We start from the raw sequence: 16387 nt of genomic DNA, 5'->3' as shown, positions 1-16387 counted from the left end.
GTGATAATTGTGAAAACAGTTACTCTTTATTATGATAAACTATTTATTATGGTAAACTACAGGTAGGTATGTCGTTCCAAATCAAAAAGATTTTAATTAAAAAAAATAAGAATATAAAATAAAAATAAAATTTAAACAATGGACTAAAGTTGAATTCAAGATTGGCTCATGATTTATATATGTATCCTTACATATATGCACGTGTATGTATATATATACATATATACATTTACACACACACACACATATATGAACACATGTAAATGTGTGCTTTTTTTGGTCATTTTATCCCCATTCACTTGAAGTCTAGGGTCAATGTTAGCATAGTAATATTGCTTATGTAGAAGTACTTAGTGATATATAATAGGATATATACACTTACTTTCAAAAATTCAAAAAGATACATTAACCCATACAATTAAGAGCTCAGGGACAGTCTTCTACCTGACTGAGGATTTTTTAACTTCCATGGTGGGGTGAAACCAACTCTCACTCAATAAAACTGTCTTTGAAATTTTGAATGTTGACATTTTCTTGGGTTGTCCACATATGTCAGGCATCATGCTGTAATGTTATATATGTAATGGAATGCAGAAGCAGGAACTTACAGCTTACAGGTAGTCAAGAACTCACAAGGGGAAACCACTGATATTCTTTGGTGTGCTGTGTGCTTAACTATGACGTTTTGGTAGGTTGAAAGATTTACAAGCATTCTCAAATATTTCCACCTTAGAGTGTGCTTTTGGGATCATACCTCATTCTGGGCCTGGAAGACTCGACATATAATAAAGTGCTTAAGATACTAAAGTAGCTCATTGGTGATACTGCTTGATGTATTGTACTACCCTTCTGAATTCTTGATATATGTAGTAAAATTTTCCCCGTAAAAATTTTGATTGATGGGGAGAAAAGCAACATAGGTGATTTTAACTTATTCTCCCCTGCTGGTAATTCAATGCGCAGAACTTCCTTAAAGTATCTACTTTGGTTTAGTTATTCCAAAAACGTTTTCAGTATCAAGTATCAGAGCAAAGGGAGGAGCTGCTGGTGAACTTCCAAAGAGCTCATAGGGTTTTTTCCCTTGCAGAGTTCCCATGCAAGAAAGAGCTAAAAAGACTGTGTGCTTGCCTAAAGCAGTCTGCTTAGGCCAATCAAGTAGACAATGAAGAAGTTCCTTTATAAACTGACAGTGTGGTATAATTCTGAAAAGACTTTTGTTTGCTTTCCACCATCTGGGTTAGAGGCTACTTACAAATATTTTGTGAGAGTCATGAGTTTTAAGTCTGCTATGTTACATTCAACGTTGAATTCATTCCATCTTCAACATGCAGACTCTCCTGAAGACTAAATATTACATAAGTATATTTACAATCTGTTTCAGGAGACCAGCTGGTAGTGGGACATCTTTAAGGCTATTCTCCGGTCTCCAATTCCCTCCCATTCTCTCTGTTCCTGTGTGAATAGGACTTGCCTTCTGACCTAGGATCACTTTTTTTTAACATGCGTACCATGGGATGAATGCACATGCCTTGACTTTCATGTGTGCACCATGGGATGCACGCACATTGCCTGCTGACCTAGGATCACTTTTTTTTAACATGCGTACCATGGGATGAATGCACGTGCATTGACTTTCATGTGTGCACCATGGGATGCACGCACATTGCCTGCTGACCTAGGATCACTTTTTTTTACATGCGTACCATGGGATGCGTGCACATGCACTGACTTTCACATGTGCACCATGGGATCCATGCACATACACTGACTTTCACGTGTGCACCATGGAATGCATGCACATGCAATGAATTTCACATGTGCACCATGGGTTACATGCACAGGCAATTACCTTCACATGTGTATCATGGGATGCATGCACATGCACTCATTTACTTGTATAAAACAAATGTATCCTATTCTCTACATATTTGCACCAAATACTGTAAATTCAAATAGCATTTTTTAAATCAATAACTTTGTTTTTCCCTTTTCATTGAAAATTTACTTTCCCACCCCCACATTATATACCTTGATTACAATTCCTGCTTCCACTACTCCTCCCAGTTTCTCCCCACCTACCTTCTCATTTGGATCCTCTCCCTTTCTTTTTTCATTAGAAAGAAAAGAGGCTTCTAGGGGTAATAATAAAATAAAATATCATAAGATAAAACAAGAACTAGTACACCAGAATAGACAAAACAAACCAATAAGAAAAAGAGTCCAAGAAAAGGCACAAGAAGCAGATCCATTCATTTGCACACTCAGGAATCCTCTTAAAAACACTAACCCGGAAGACGTAATATATACACAGAGAACCTGTAAGGCAAAAAAAAAGAAAAATTTAAATAAAATAAATTACACACACACACACACACACATACACACATACACACACATATAGGGAGAGAGAGAGAGAGAGAGAGAGAGAGAGAGAGAGAGAGAGAGAGCCTGATATGACATTATGAGACAAGGAACCTCCAAAGATGCTACTGAGTTCATTTTCTGTTGGCCATCTACAGTCAGTCAGGCATGCTGCAAACCCTGAAGAATAAATAGCTTATTTACAAGTGAGATTCCCTTGGAAGAAACTAAATTTTAATTTGCAAGTGGGTATTAATTGGAGATAGCTTCTTGGTTAGGGATGGGGCATACATGCACTTCTTTCAGCTCTAAGACTGTATCTGGTATAGACAGGTACAGACTCCATGTATGTTGTCTTGGTCTCTGCGTTCCTATCTGCTTCCATCCTGTTCATTTAGAGGGCCCTGTTTCTTTGATTCCTTTCATCCCACTCTGGCTCATATTCTCTTTCTGCTTCCTCTTTCACAGAGTTCCCTGAGCCTCGAGGGGGGCTGCATTTGATGGAGACATCCCAGTTAAGATTTAATGTCCTGAAGTCTCTCACTCTGCATATTGATTGGATGTGGGTCTCTGTATTTGTTCTCATGTGCTGCTGGAGGATGCTTCTCTGATGATGGCTAAGCAAGGCACAGATGTATGAGTATAGCAGAATGTCATTAAGAGTCATTTTATTGCTATTTATTTTCTTTGTTTATAGAATAGTAGTATTTGGTTTTTCTGTCAGCTATGGAAAACAACCTGTAGTCTTGGCAACATCTTGGGTTATTTGGGGGTTCCCAAGGCATCCCTCTGGGCAACTCAATTAGATGTAACCCAATTTTGTTGTTGGAAGCTTCGTTTGGTGACAAGAGATGGCCAGTCGGGGTTCTCTCTCCCATTATTTGATAATTTCATTTAGATCATCTTTTATATGTACATATTTTAGGATGCTTCTACTGTATTAGGTTTCCATTCTACCCTTCAAGTAACCCTTAATGTTAGCCATCTCTCACTGCATCACCTCCCTTTCTGCCCCTCCGCTATCTCCCTCACCACTTGATCTTTCCATCACAGTTCTTGTCCATCTAGAATTATCTATTCTATTTTCCTTTCCTGGGGATATCTATATGACTCACATCAGTTCCTTACTCTGTATCTAACTTCTATGGATTATAGCTTGGTTATAATAGACTTAACAGCTAATCCACATACAAGCGAATATATCTCATAGTTTTCTTTCTGGGTTTTGGTTAATCTCATTAGAATGATTTTTTTTCTAATTCCTTCCAATCATCTGAGAATTTCAAGATTCATTTTTAAGTGACTGACTACTTGTGTAAATCTATCACACTTTCTTTATTCTTTCTCCAGTTTCGCGGCATTTTCCAGTTTCTGGAGATTATGGATAGATCAGCAATGAGCATGTTTGAGCAAGTGTCTCTATGGTGGAATAAAGTGTTCTTTGGATATATGCTCAAGAGTGGTATACCTGGATCGTGACGTAGATCAGTCCCCATCTTCCTGGGAAAACACCACACTGATTTGCATAGAGCTGTATAAGTATTCACCTCCACTAGCCATGGGTGAGTGTCCCCCTTGCTCTACATCATCATTATTAAGAGCTGTCACTTGTTTTTTAATCAATCGTAGTCATTATTATTAGTGTAATATGAAATCTCAAAGTAATTTTGATTTTTTTTATGGGATTCTAACACCATTGTTCCCTATCAGTTTTTTTTATTAATTAATTTATTTAATTATTAAAGATTTCTGCCTCTTCCCCGCCACCACCTCCCATTCCCTCCCCCTCCCCCAATCAAGTCTTCCTCCCTCCTCAGCCCAAAGAGCAAGCAGGTTTCTCTGCCCTGTGGGAGGTCCAAGGACCACCCACCTCCATCCAGGTCTATTAAGTATCCATTTGCATTCTTCTACATGTAGCCATCCAGTTAACGAGCACCATTTGTTGAAGCTGCTGTTTTTCCCCAGCATGTTATTCTAGATTCTTTCTTTAAAAAATCACATGTCCAATGGTATGTGGATTATCTTAGTCTCCAATTTGATTCCATTGATCAATAAATCCGTCTTTGTGCAAATACCATTGTGTTTTTATTAGTAGAGCTCTATAGTACAACCTGAAATTAGGAATTATGATACCTCCAGCAGTTCTTTTATTATTCAGGATTGTTTTAGCTCTCTTGTTTACTTTTATTTGTTTTGTGTACATGTATGTGGGCACATGTGTTTCAATGTGAAGCTGAAAATTGTCCATTCAATATCTGTAAAGAATTGTGTTGGAATTTTGATGGGGATTTCACTGAAATTATAGATTGCTTTTGGTAGGATGGCTATTTTTTTTTCCAAGAAAGGGTTTCTCTGTAGCTTTGGAGCCTGTCCTGGAACTAGCTCTTGTAGACCAGACTGGTCCTGAACTCACAGAGTTCCGCCTGCCTCTGTCTTCCCACCAAGCTAGGATAGTTATTTTTATGATACTGATCCTCTTACCAATACATGAGCATGGGAGATCTTCCCATCTTGATATTTTCTTCAATGTCTTCAAGTTTTTCTTATCATATAAGTCTTTCACTTGCATGGTTATAGTTATCACAAGAAATTCTATATTATTTGAGGCTATTGTGAAATGTGTGGTTTCCCTGATTTCTTTTTCAGTATGACTGTCATTTGTATATTGGAAGGCTGTTGATTTTTGTGAATTAATTCTCTATACTGCTGCTTTACTGTGTTTATCAGCTGTTGTAAAAACTATAAAGAACTAAACACTACTTTTAAAAGGTAGGTAGAAAAGAGATTTTCAAAAAAATACAACATCCTCTCTTACAGGCTTGAGGTATAAAATATTTTCCTTTTATTCTATTAAAACAGCATCAGAAGAACTGAGTTTCTTGAGGGAGTGCACATGTATGTTACTTATGTTATGCAGGTGTATGTGAGTTGGGGGAGTATCTTTCTCACTTCTACATCCCAATTTAATTTGCCTAAAATTTCCTATATTCTTTACTTTGTGTTTTGGCCATTTTTTTTGGTAGTAAATGAGATCAAAATGCTTCCAAATTCAGAGGAGCAAAATATTTAATTGGCCGAGAAGTAGAAAGGTCCAGCTGGAGCCGCATGGGGGTTTTTTACATAGCAACTTTCACTTCTGCCAATCTTCCTTCCAGAGGCGCATTTCATTCTCCTGCTGGTAACACTCAAATCCCTTCACAGTTCATTGATACTGCATTGGCAATCCTTTGTTTTCAATCAAACGATGATGCTGAAGCAATGCTCAGTTGAGCTAAGTATACATGACATAGTGTACTTATGTCCTTGCAGTCAAGGACCAAGGCTCTGTGTGTGTGTGTCCGTGTGTGTAGAGATGACATCTCACATTTAATATCCCTGTACTTTGCCCAGAATTGGATTATGATAAATTATGAAGACAGCACTCAGATAAATGCTGATGCTACCTTTTCTATTGTTTCACCTGCACACAGCCTCTCGTGGGTTAGATCAAGTATCCAAAACCGATTCTCTGTCACTCATGGTTGAAAATGAGAGGCCAATATTCAAATAAGGTTTTATACAGTTTCCATGGAGATAGAATTTTACATATTCTCACTTATTGCTTCAGAATCACTGGGGGATTGCCGTAAGGTTTTGCTGATGGGCGTCTTTCTACAAATCTTTTCAGTAAAAGACTTCTTTAAGGTCAAAGAACTTTTACACTTTGTAACTAAGTGGCAGAAACCAGAAGTGTGTTTCATTCTTTGCCTCCAGGACACTCCATTCCCACACTGCTTTAAAGCCTCCTGCTATTAAACCACATGGAACACACTGCAGCCATGATCTTCTGAGAAATTAGGAAGACAGCAGAAGGCAAATGGAAAACTAGTTGAATAAACTGAAGTTTGACTCCCAACCTGAGGGACCATTCAACCTGCCTATATGAGTCAATAACCAGCACTGGTCTGCGAGAACAATCCATTTAAGATTACCTGAATCTTTCATTTCTTTGTACTTTTCCAACATTAGGCAAGCCAATACCGATAACCACTATTTCACCTTTGATAGAAACAAATAGGTAATTATGTGTTTGTAAGGAATTTGGCATTAGTGAGCTTATCACAGTATTTTTCTTTAGTAGTTTGATTATTGGAAACCCAGAGGAGTAAAATCTGAAAAGTGCTTGGTCTGAGAACTTTTCTTTTTCAAAAATTTTGCATGGAGAGCAACAGCTCTGTCCCATAATGTGGCTGAGGCAGGCGGCACTCTACCTAACAGTCTGGGTTTTCTAGCCTCAACCCACAAGAGGACTCCAGCAACACCTTCACACCAACCAGGAATTCACCTGCCAGAGGTGCCAGGCAGTTGGGCACTATTATAATTTCTTCCTGATGAGGAAACATGGTCCTGTCCAGAGCAGTGAAAGATTGAGCAGGACAAGGAGATCCACACGCAGGTCTGCAGTGGTTTGCCCTGGGCATTGAGGAGAAAACACAGGTTCACCTGGAACCTTTCTGCTCTGGGCAGACAGGCACCATTATGGTGAGTAAATATATGGTATGGTATGAGAGGAATGGAGAGAGAGAGAGAGAGAGAGAGACAGAGAGACAGAGACAGAGACAGAGACAGAGAGAGACAGAGAGAGAGAATATGGTTCATGTGGACAGAGATATATAAGAAGAGATGAAAGAGCTGAGGAGCCGGCTGAGGTGGGTGGCTTGATTGCCACCTAGGACCATGGTTATGTTTGGGCCCGGGCTGCTGCTGAGGCCCATGTCTTGGTGCATAGTTCTGATCCAGCCACAGTTGCTGTTTCTGCTGATGTTCCGGGCTTCTGGTACCACCAAAGGCCGAGAGCTGTACAGAGGTTGGTCCCAACACTAGGGAGAACTTGTCCTGCTCCTCACCAGCTGAAGCACCCAGGAGAAGGGGTCCTACACCTCACCTGGGTCATGTAGTAGAGCTGACCCTGTTCACAGGAGTATGGGCAAGCTGGCCCTGGCATGTGAGAATGGGAGAGCAAGTCAAGCCCCTCTTATACACAATGTGATAGCATGGGTGAGGGAAAGACAGCTTCCTTCCCTCACCCCTCACCACCTGCAGCACGTGGGAGACTGACCCAACCCCTTACCAGCTGCAGCACTCAGGAGAATAGGTCCTGCCCCTTGCCTGGGCAGCAAAGTAGACTTGACCATGTAGATAGGGGCATAGGTAAGCCAGCCCTGATGGCACGAGAGTGCATAGCTGGTACCACCTCCCTTGTCTGTGGTGTGATGCTGGGAGGAAGGAAAAGATATCCTCCATCCCTACCACCTCCAACTGGCAAGAGAGCTGCCCTCCCCTTTACCAGCTGCAACACTTGGGAAACTGGGCCCTGCATCTTGTCTGGGCAGCACAGTGGAGCTGATCCTGTCTATAGGGGCACACAGAAAGAGATGCCTTAACTCCTACCCCTCTATGCCTGAGGCAGCTGAGAGAGCTGGCCCTGAGGTCATAAGAGTAGGAGAGCTGCTCTTGCCCCCACCAGCTGCAGCCCTCAGGAGAATAGTCCCTGCACCTCACCTGGACAGCATGATGGAGCTGACCCTGTTAGAGGATGCACCTGCTAGCTGGCCCTGAGGGTCTGGGAGTGGGTCAGCTGGCTACACCCACCTCGTCTGCCATGTGGTAGAGAGGGCAAGGGAAAGATGCCCTCTCTCCCTTGTCCCTGCCACCAGGGTTGTGCAAGGGAGCTGATCTTCCCCTTTACCAGCTGCACCATTCAGAAAAATGGAGCCTACACCTCGTCTGGGCACACAGCAGAGCCGTCCCTATTGACAGAGGTACAGGTGAACCACCCTGAGAATGTGAGTTTGGGATATCTGGCCCCACTGCCTTTTTACTGCCTGTTATGGAAGAGCTGGTCCTGGGGTCATAAGAGTGGGAGAACTTTCCCTGCCCCTCACCAGCTGCAGTACTCCAGAAAGTGGCCCCTGCACCTCGCCTAAGCAACACAGTAGAGCTGGTCCTGATGGTGCTGACTTTGAGGGCATGACAGCAGTAGAATGTTCCCTGCCCCTTGTTCATCACTGCACCAGAGAATAAAATGTGGGCAGACAAGTGTGGAAATGGACTTTGGTAATTTCATCTCAAAGAGGAAGAAAGATTTGGAAGGCGCAATGAATTCGGCCATTTGTAGTAGACAGGGATTGGAGCCCTTTTACAGTCACTGTCAGAGAGACACCACATCTGCTGGGTAGTTTTCAACTGACACAAGGTATACATACTCATCTGGGAAAAGGGAACGTCAAGATAGAAAATGCCACGAAAGGACCGGAATGTTGGCAATCCTGTAGGATATTTTCTTAGTTAGTGATAGATATGGGAGGTTCATTCCATTGTGAGTGGGGCCACCCATGGGCTGTTGGTCTTGTGTTGGATAAAAAAAGCAGGCTGAGAAAGCTATGAGGAGCAAGCTTGTAAGCACCACTTCTCCACAGTGTCTGCATCAGCTCTTGGTCTGACTACCCAGATAATGGACTATAAGCCATAAAATGACATAAGCCCTTTCCTCCCCAAGTTGCTTTTGGTCATGATGTTAAAACACAATAGAAACCGTAATACACTAATTAATATTTTTATTTAAAATTATTAACTGTTCAAGTTTATGAGGAACAGGGTGATAATTTATAACTTTTCCTTCCATGTGTTCAATGGAATAGCATATCAATCATAGCATCTAACATTCGCTACTTCTCAGATATTTTTAGAAGTGTTTTGATTAACATAAAATAATTGCCACACTTATGGAGTACACTTAAGATTTTTTTTTTTACATACTTCAATGCATGTTTAAAAAAATCTGATGATCAAACAATTGTAATCAACATTTCCAGCTCCTTCTCATGACCTTTTGTTTTGGAATCTCCAAACTCCTCTTTCTCGTTACTCACAGAATACAGTTTTACAACTGTAGCCACCCACTGTCCTGCAGCACACCACAATTTATCACTTATATCTATGTTTAAGTTCCTCCTATGCAACTCCTCACCATCTTGCTATGATCTAGCCTTTCGCTGTCACTATTACACATTTCAATGAACATATTCTAATATCTTCAGGAAAGGGAACACGTGAAATCTGTTTTTCTGCATTTGTTCCTTACTTAGCTCACTATTACACATTTCAATGAACATATTCTAATATCTTCAGGAAAGGGAACACGTGAAATCTGTTTTTCTGCATTTGTTCCTTACTTAGCATTCTACCCTTCAGATTCATGCATTTCGCTGCAGATGATGGGATCTTACTCTTTAATGGACAAATAATATTCACAGATACTACACTTTCTGTATTTGGGGTTTAGTATTATGTGTATACACCACATTTTCTGTGGTCTTACTTTCGCCTATAGATCTCGCTAATGAGAACAACATAGCAGCAAGCATGTGCGGGTGTATGCCTGTCTGATATCAGTATCTTTTTCTTTCAGAAAATACTGTAAATAACTGTGGTCGAATTATATACACGTCTGTGCAATGTCCATCCTTACAACAACCTCTAAGGTCTGGGGACCATTTTTATTTTTGGTGAAATATATTTTCACATAGGTTGAAATTTCACTAATGCATAGTTTATACTATATTCTAAAAGGCCAGGCCAACAAACAAACAAAACAAACAAACAAACCCCAAAACAGTAATATTATGAGCATACAGAGGGAAAGGGAAAAAGTGATTATTGCAAAAAGAAAAACCACCAGGAATTAAACTTCGGTGGCATATAATAAGAAGTCTTTTAGAAATGCCTAGAATGGAACATTCCCTGTCCTCTACTGCAAATCTTGCTGAAATTTACTTCTTTGATGCTATCACAGACAAGACTGTGCTGAGAATATGTGTCCATGGGTACACAGACCTGAGCCTAAAGTGGGCATCAGAAATTATCACACATGCCAAATTTACCTCATGAATATTCATCATCTTTTGATCAGACCATTAGCATCTTTTTATCATATTCATTACCAGCATTGCAAACATACACTGCACAAAATCTCAGTACTTCCTACAGTAAGTAGTTAATATAGTGACAGAGAGAAAGAGAGAGACAGACAGACAGAAAAAGAGAGAGATAAAGCCAAACAGCAGTAAAACATAACTAAAATCACAAGGAAGACATATTTACAACATGTTTAGAAGTTTGCTTGGGTGAGAGAAGAGCCGGCAGAAGCCAACTCTACAGTAGCATTCCACATCAGATACAGGAACCCTAAGGAGGAATGACTGGACAGAGTTAGGGTAATGTAAAAGGCACACCTTATTAACTCCGGGACATCTCATTTCCTGGTCATAAATCCTATTAACTTGTATCACAAACTGCCATCAAACTAGGAGATAAAGAATAATTTATGCTCAGTTACAGAGCTAATGTTTCTGTCCTCCTGGGAAGCATGGGACCAGAAAATGAGAAAGTTTGTATGTGAACCCTGGAGCCATCCTGTCCCCATGCACCATGTGGTAAACAAGGTTATGTGTTGACAGCAGAATTCATCCCACCATGGGTGTCAGTCACTGGGACTCAGAGCTAAAAACCTATGCTCTGTCCCAGAAAGACTCCTGCTCATTCAGGCGGAGCAGGTTTTCTTAAGAAACATTTTTTTTTGAGGCAAAAGAGGAAAGTTTATTTTTTCAGGGAAGAACTATTTTGCATCCCATTTTTAATTTTCAGTCTTCAAATGATAGATCAAATATATCCATAAAAGCAAATGCTCCTTCAGGGTTTTCATTCACCAGGAGATTCAACCCACACTAACTGAAACATGCCATCATCCCCTATAAAATAGTGAGTGCTGGAAAGAGCCACATTCACACCCACTGGGGCTAGGCCAAGAAGCATGGGAGCTTCACTTTAAAATGCAGCTTATGGATAACAAAGATGCAGAAAGGGGACTAGAAAGGAGGTGTGAACTGGTGTACACTAAATGATCCGAATGGCTAAAATAACTCTACTCAATTCTTATGATCACTTATTTCTATAAGCTAGTTACATGAGAATCCCACGTTCACACTCTCCAAAAGAAACAGAACATCACAGAATCTATGATTGCTTGACACAAGCTTTTAAAACAGTTAAAATAAGTACATCTAGTCCCAGTGTTTAGAAGGGCCCTTGGCCAGTTAACATTTATATAGCAGACACAACACCAAAAGCTGGGTAGTGGTGGCACGCACCTTTAATCCCAGCACTTGGGAGGCAGAGGCAGGTAGATCTCTGTGAGTTCAAGGCTAGCCTGATCTAAAAGAGTTAGCTCCAGGGATAGGCTTCAAAGTTACACAGAGAAACCCTGTCTCAAAACAAAACAAAACAAAAAATAAAAGAGAAGATACACTTAAAAATAATCAAAAGCTGTCATATGATTGGTTTAGTCTTCTTGTTAGCTATATCTTAAACAATCTATAACTGTAAAGGAAATTCAAGAAGATATCTGTTCCTAAACTTAACACACAGAATAACTAAGATATGTTGATTTTTCCCTAATTTTAAAATGCAGATGTACTTAAATGTTTCCTCACTGGATTTGTTTATATGATAATGATTATTGCTATCTTTAGATTTTTTATGGTTTAGAAAAATCCAGTAAGTAATGTTTCTTAATTTGGAATGATATTAGCAAGAAAAAAATTATAGCCTTAAAAAATACATTAAGGTAAATCTTTGGACCAGTGGTAATGTGCTCGCCTAGAATGGATGGGGCCTGGGATTGGATCCTAGCACTGCAAAAATCACAGTGCACATAATATTTATATTATTTGAAATCAATGTTGTAGGTATCAACATCAGTTAAGATTTATATGTATGCACGTTATGTATATGAACAAATATTTGAACCTACATGCACATCCACTAACTGGCCAGTCAGTTGCACATTGCTTATGGATAATTTCCTGCCTATGGGCTATGACCTGTTTTAAGAGCTTGTCATTTCTTTCTTAGTCCATTAATTCCATGAGAGAGAAAATGTAGTGCTGTGGAAAAAGTGTTGAGTCAGAACCCTTACAGTTTAACGGTATTATCTGCCTTGCTTTCCTTACAGTATGGTTATGAAGGTTAAGTGAAAGCTTTCATATTAAAGCATCAAAATTATCACTCTACCTGAGAGTGAATTATGAATATTAATTTAAACAACTTAAGTCATTATCCATTTGATGCCAAGGTATAGTAGTCTTGGTTTTCTGGAGCCTATTTCTATGGCATTTGAAACTGTTTTCAATTATAATTTATAGTGTTTCTTTCCTGATTAAAATCATGATTATTATTCCCAGTAACGATGAACAGTATCCCATGGAGCACCTCTTGTGCACACTCCTCTCAAATATACATATTATCTAGTGTATGCACACACTCTAATGCACATAGTTCACATGAGCTATACACAAGCAAACGTCAGGCTAAGTAGTTTAATCCCAACCACTCCAGTTCATTGCTAAGATGTAGAATTATTGTTTAAGAAAAGGTTTAGCGAGCATTAGCATTGAGTTCATTGTTAGGTCATTCACAATTCATACACACACAAGCAAAACTGGTTAAGTGCATGAAGGTCACATAAAACCATTAGAAGAACAAAGCCCTCACATTGCCATTCTGCCTTTTAATTTCTGTCACTAAAATTCTCTTGCCATTCTTTTACTAAACATGTTTTAGAAAGACAGGGGGTTAGATTTGTCTCTTAAAAAAAAAAAAAACTAGGAGGGGGGATGGAGTGGGGGGAGGGGGAGAGGAGTGGGGGGAGGGAGAGAGGAGTGGGAGGAGGGAGAGGGAAATGGGAAACGGGGAGGAGGCAGAAATTTTTTTCAAAAAAAAAAAAACAAAACTCCCTAGAATACAGTGATAAATATTGCAGTGTTAATCCACTGGTAGATGTTAAAGCCAGGCCTTGATCCCCTTCAAAAGCTCATTAGGTGTGATCCAAAATGAGCTTTTGGCCCTGCTCTATAATAGTTATTTCTTGAGGATAAGGGATTTTCTAATTATTTCAAGGATGCAAATACAAAATTACTGCAGAGAAAATACGCAGGGTATTGTGCATGGGGATGTGGGCCACAGCATGGTTAGCATGTTGAGAGACTCTGGAATTCTCCTTTAACAAGCTCAAAGTGACACTGTGCTAGACTCTCAGAAGCCATGTGGGGCCGGATGCCGGATGCCTGAACATTCTCAGAACTAGAGTTTCTGGCAGCTCTACAGAGGCAAAGCTCTGTGCTTATCTGGTGTCCTCTCTTCCTGGGCCCACAGTTCTTCTTCCGTGGCGGCCTACATTCTTGCCTCAGGTGGCCATTAAAGAGGAAGCACTGCTCTGCTCTAGCATAGTCATCCTCTGTTGCACCCCTCCACAAAAAAACCTTCGGTTCCAGAAAAATCTATCAGATCTGGAGTTAATTAATATTGATGATTTAGAGAGACAGTGTAGTTCATTGTACCCTACCTGACAGAAAATAAAAGAGATACTAGAAAAATATTAACAGGATCCTTTTAAATTGCATCAGATCCATTTAAAAAGAACAATACCTAGAAATAAAAAAGTTTCCATTTAAAAGAACAAAGGTAACTTTTATCTTGACAATGCTTTCCAAGTTGGTGAATATCAGCTAAAGCCCGAGGTCTAGGAGAATGTCATATAAAGCAGAGACCCAACACATCAAAACGAATATAAATACTCCCACTGGATGTTGGGAAAATGTCCCAAACAAGCCTTGCCTCTATAAAGCTGAGAAGAGGGACATTAGATGGCACATTTTGTCATCAGACATCAAAGTCTCAGAGGTATTACAATAATGAGTCATACTAATGGATGCCACAAAAGAGTCTCAGATAGAATGTTTCAGGTTGTTAATGGTCCAGTGAACAGGAATAGGTGTCCACTCAGGAGGTTGACGAAAGCAAATGTATGTTTTTCTTGGGCTTGCTTTTAACCCATGCCTCAGACAATTTCCTCAGGTAGAGATTTCAGAGATGTAAAATCATAGCTTTAAACCACACAACACAGAAGAAACTGAAGTTAGAAAATAAAAAAAGCCAGTTCATCTGACATATACGAATTATTCTAAACTACCAAGTAAGATTGACATTTATGTTTTAATAGTTAAATGTGAACAAGGGCAAGCATAGGAAATAGTAGGATCTATGCAGGGGTGGGTCTCAGTGTATAGGTTGAGTGTTGACTTAAAGAAGGAAGAGAAGTGAGAGTAGGTAAAAGACTTCAGAGAGACAGAAATGCAAAAGCTATGAAAGAGAAGTTTAGTGATGCATACAACGCAGACAAAGAATCTAACACACACCCAGTTGGAGTGGCAGCAGAGGGGAGAAACAGTGCAGTGTATGAAACTATAGAGTAGAGAGCCTTTGTGACATGCTGATAGCCAGCAGTGTAGTGATGGGGGAGTTCAGAGACTCCCAAACTGACTGCTTCAGAAAGCCCAGAACATACCAAATACAGTGAAGATGCAGGGCATACAATGAAAAAAATATTAAGAAGCATTCTTCTGATATTTTTTTGTGGGCAACATTCCAATCACACTTTATGATACACCCTGAACCTCTATTTTCCTCATTGTAGCTGCTGTCTTCAATGCCTTTCCCATCATCTCCCATAGCAAACCTGGACTCACACTTGAAGAGTGTGTGGAAATGTAAGCTCAGTAAAATGCCCAAAGAAGCAAGCATTTTCCCTCATATTTGTACTGCTTTGTTTCTAGAAACAAAGCTTCTCGTCAGTAGGTGTATTGTAAATAATTGTTGAATTCAGTGAATAAAATGTTGAGTTGTAAACCAAATGTTTCTGTGAATCCTCTCCTTATTCTATGATGCCCAAATTATTTAGTCTCTCAACATCTTTATCTACTAAACGTTAATCATTGCACTACTGCTATACATTGAACCATAAGTGTCCCCAAAAGGCCATGTACAGAACTTTATGTCGAAGATGGCACTATTCGGAATTGCTGGGAATGTGGAAGCAGCGTATAGTGGATTGTGGAGGTGGATTCTAGTGGGAGGCCTCCACAACATTGATTGCGTGAACTGGGAGGGGACTGTGACCCCAGGAACATGCTCCTTTTTTTTCTCTTTTGTGTCCCAGACAGAAGGGGGAGTAGTTTTATCTCATCACATGTTATGACCATGATGTCCACTGACTGTCCAGGGCCAAATGATCCTGGGCTTGAAACTGCTAAGACTATGAGCTGCAATAATCCTCTCCGTTTAGCAGTTGGTGATCATAAGAATTTATAAACAGAAAACTGACGAATGCAATGATGATTATGTTTTTATAACTATCTCCTTCACTGCACATGAACTGAAGGGTAAAGATCAAATATAACTACTTCTCTTCCTCCTCACTGCCACACAATGCAACAGAAAGCAACAAATACTGTAAGCCCTGGTGGGTAACGGAGTGAGATGATGTCAAGGACTCTGAAATCTCAATTCATGTTTGCATGAAATAAAAAAGCTAGGTGTAACGACGTAAACGAATGCATACAGATTGTAAAAATATATACAGCTTTAATGGGGAAATAGACTTTCAGAACCACCGTTCCCACGGAGACCAGGAAAGCAGAAGCAAGTGCTGCCAGCACACTCACCAGATTTATAGGTAAACATTAGCCTTAGGGGGCGGGACTTATCCCTACAGCTAGGCAATAAAAAAAGCCAAAAAACCCAAACCAAACCAACCAAACAAAGCAGAATTTGATAAATAAAAGTGAGTATATGATATGAGGCCTGCTGTCTTAGCAAAAGAACAGTCTACACTGTTGGCATGCTATAGGTGACATGTAGTAGATGAGGTAGACAGAAACACACAATGAGAGACAAAAGGAAATGCTCCATTTTCCTTAAAAATTCTCATGCAGGATAAGTTAACTGCAGGCCCAGTCAACCTTATGGCACTTGGTTCTATAGTAAAACTTCTATTCTGTGATCTTCACTGGCAGAAAATTTCTTGATGCTTGCATTGGAAATGAGTGACATCATCTTCAGAAAATTACTTGAGGGAATAAAATTAATAATC

The 16387-nt window shown here is 39.9% G+C and overlaps 1 protein-coding gene across 3 annotated transcripts in view; it reads right to left on the bottom strand.

Moving 5' to 3' along the window:
- Tpk1 (thiamin pyrophosphokinase 1) overlaps nt 1-16387 on the bottom strand; it is a 325255-nt gene that overhangs the window by 110159 nt on the left and 198709 nt on the right. The window lies entirely within an intron of this gene.

The sequence above is a fragment of the Chionomys nivalis genome, chromosome 1 (genome assembly GCF_950005125.1).
Source record: "Chionomys nivalis chromosome 1, mChiNiv1.1, whole genome shotgun sequence".
NCBI classification, from domain to species: domain Eukaryota; kingdom Metazoa; phylum Chordata; class Mammalia; order Rodentia; family Cricetidae; genus Chionomys; species Chionomys nivalis.
This window is presented reverse-complemented; position numbering and strand designations above follow the sequence as displayed.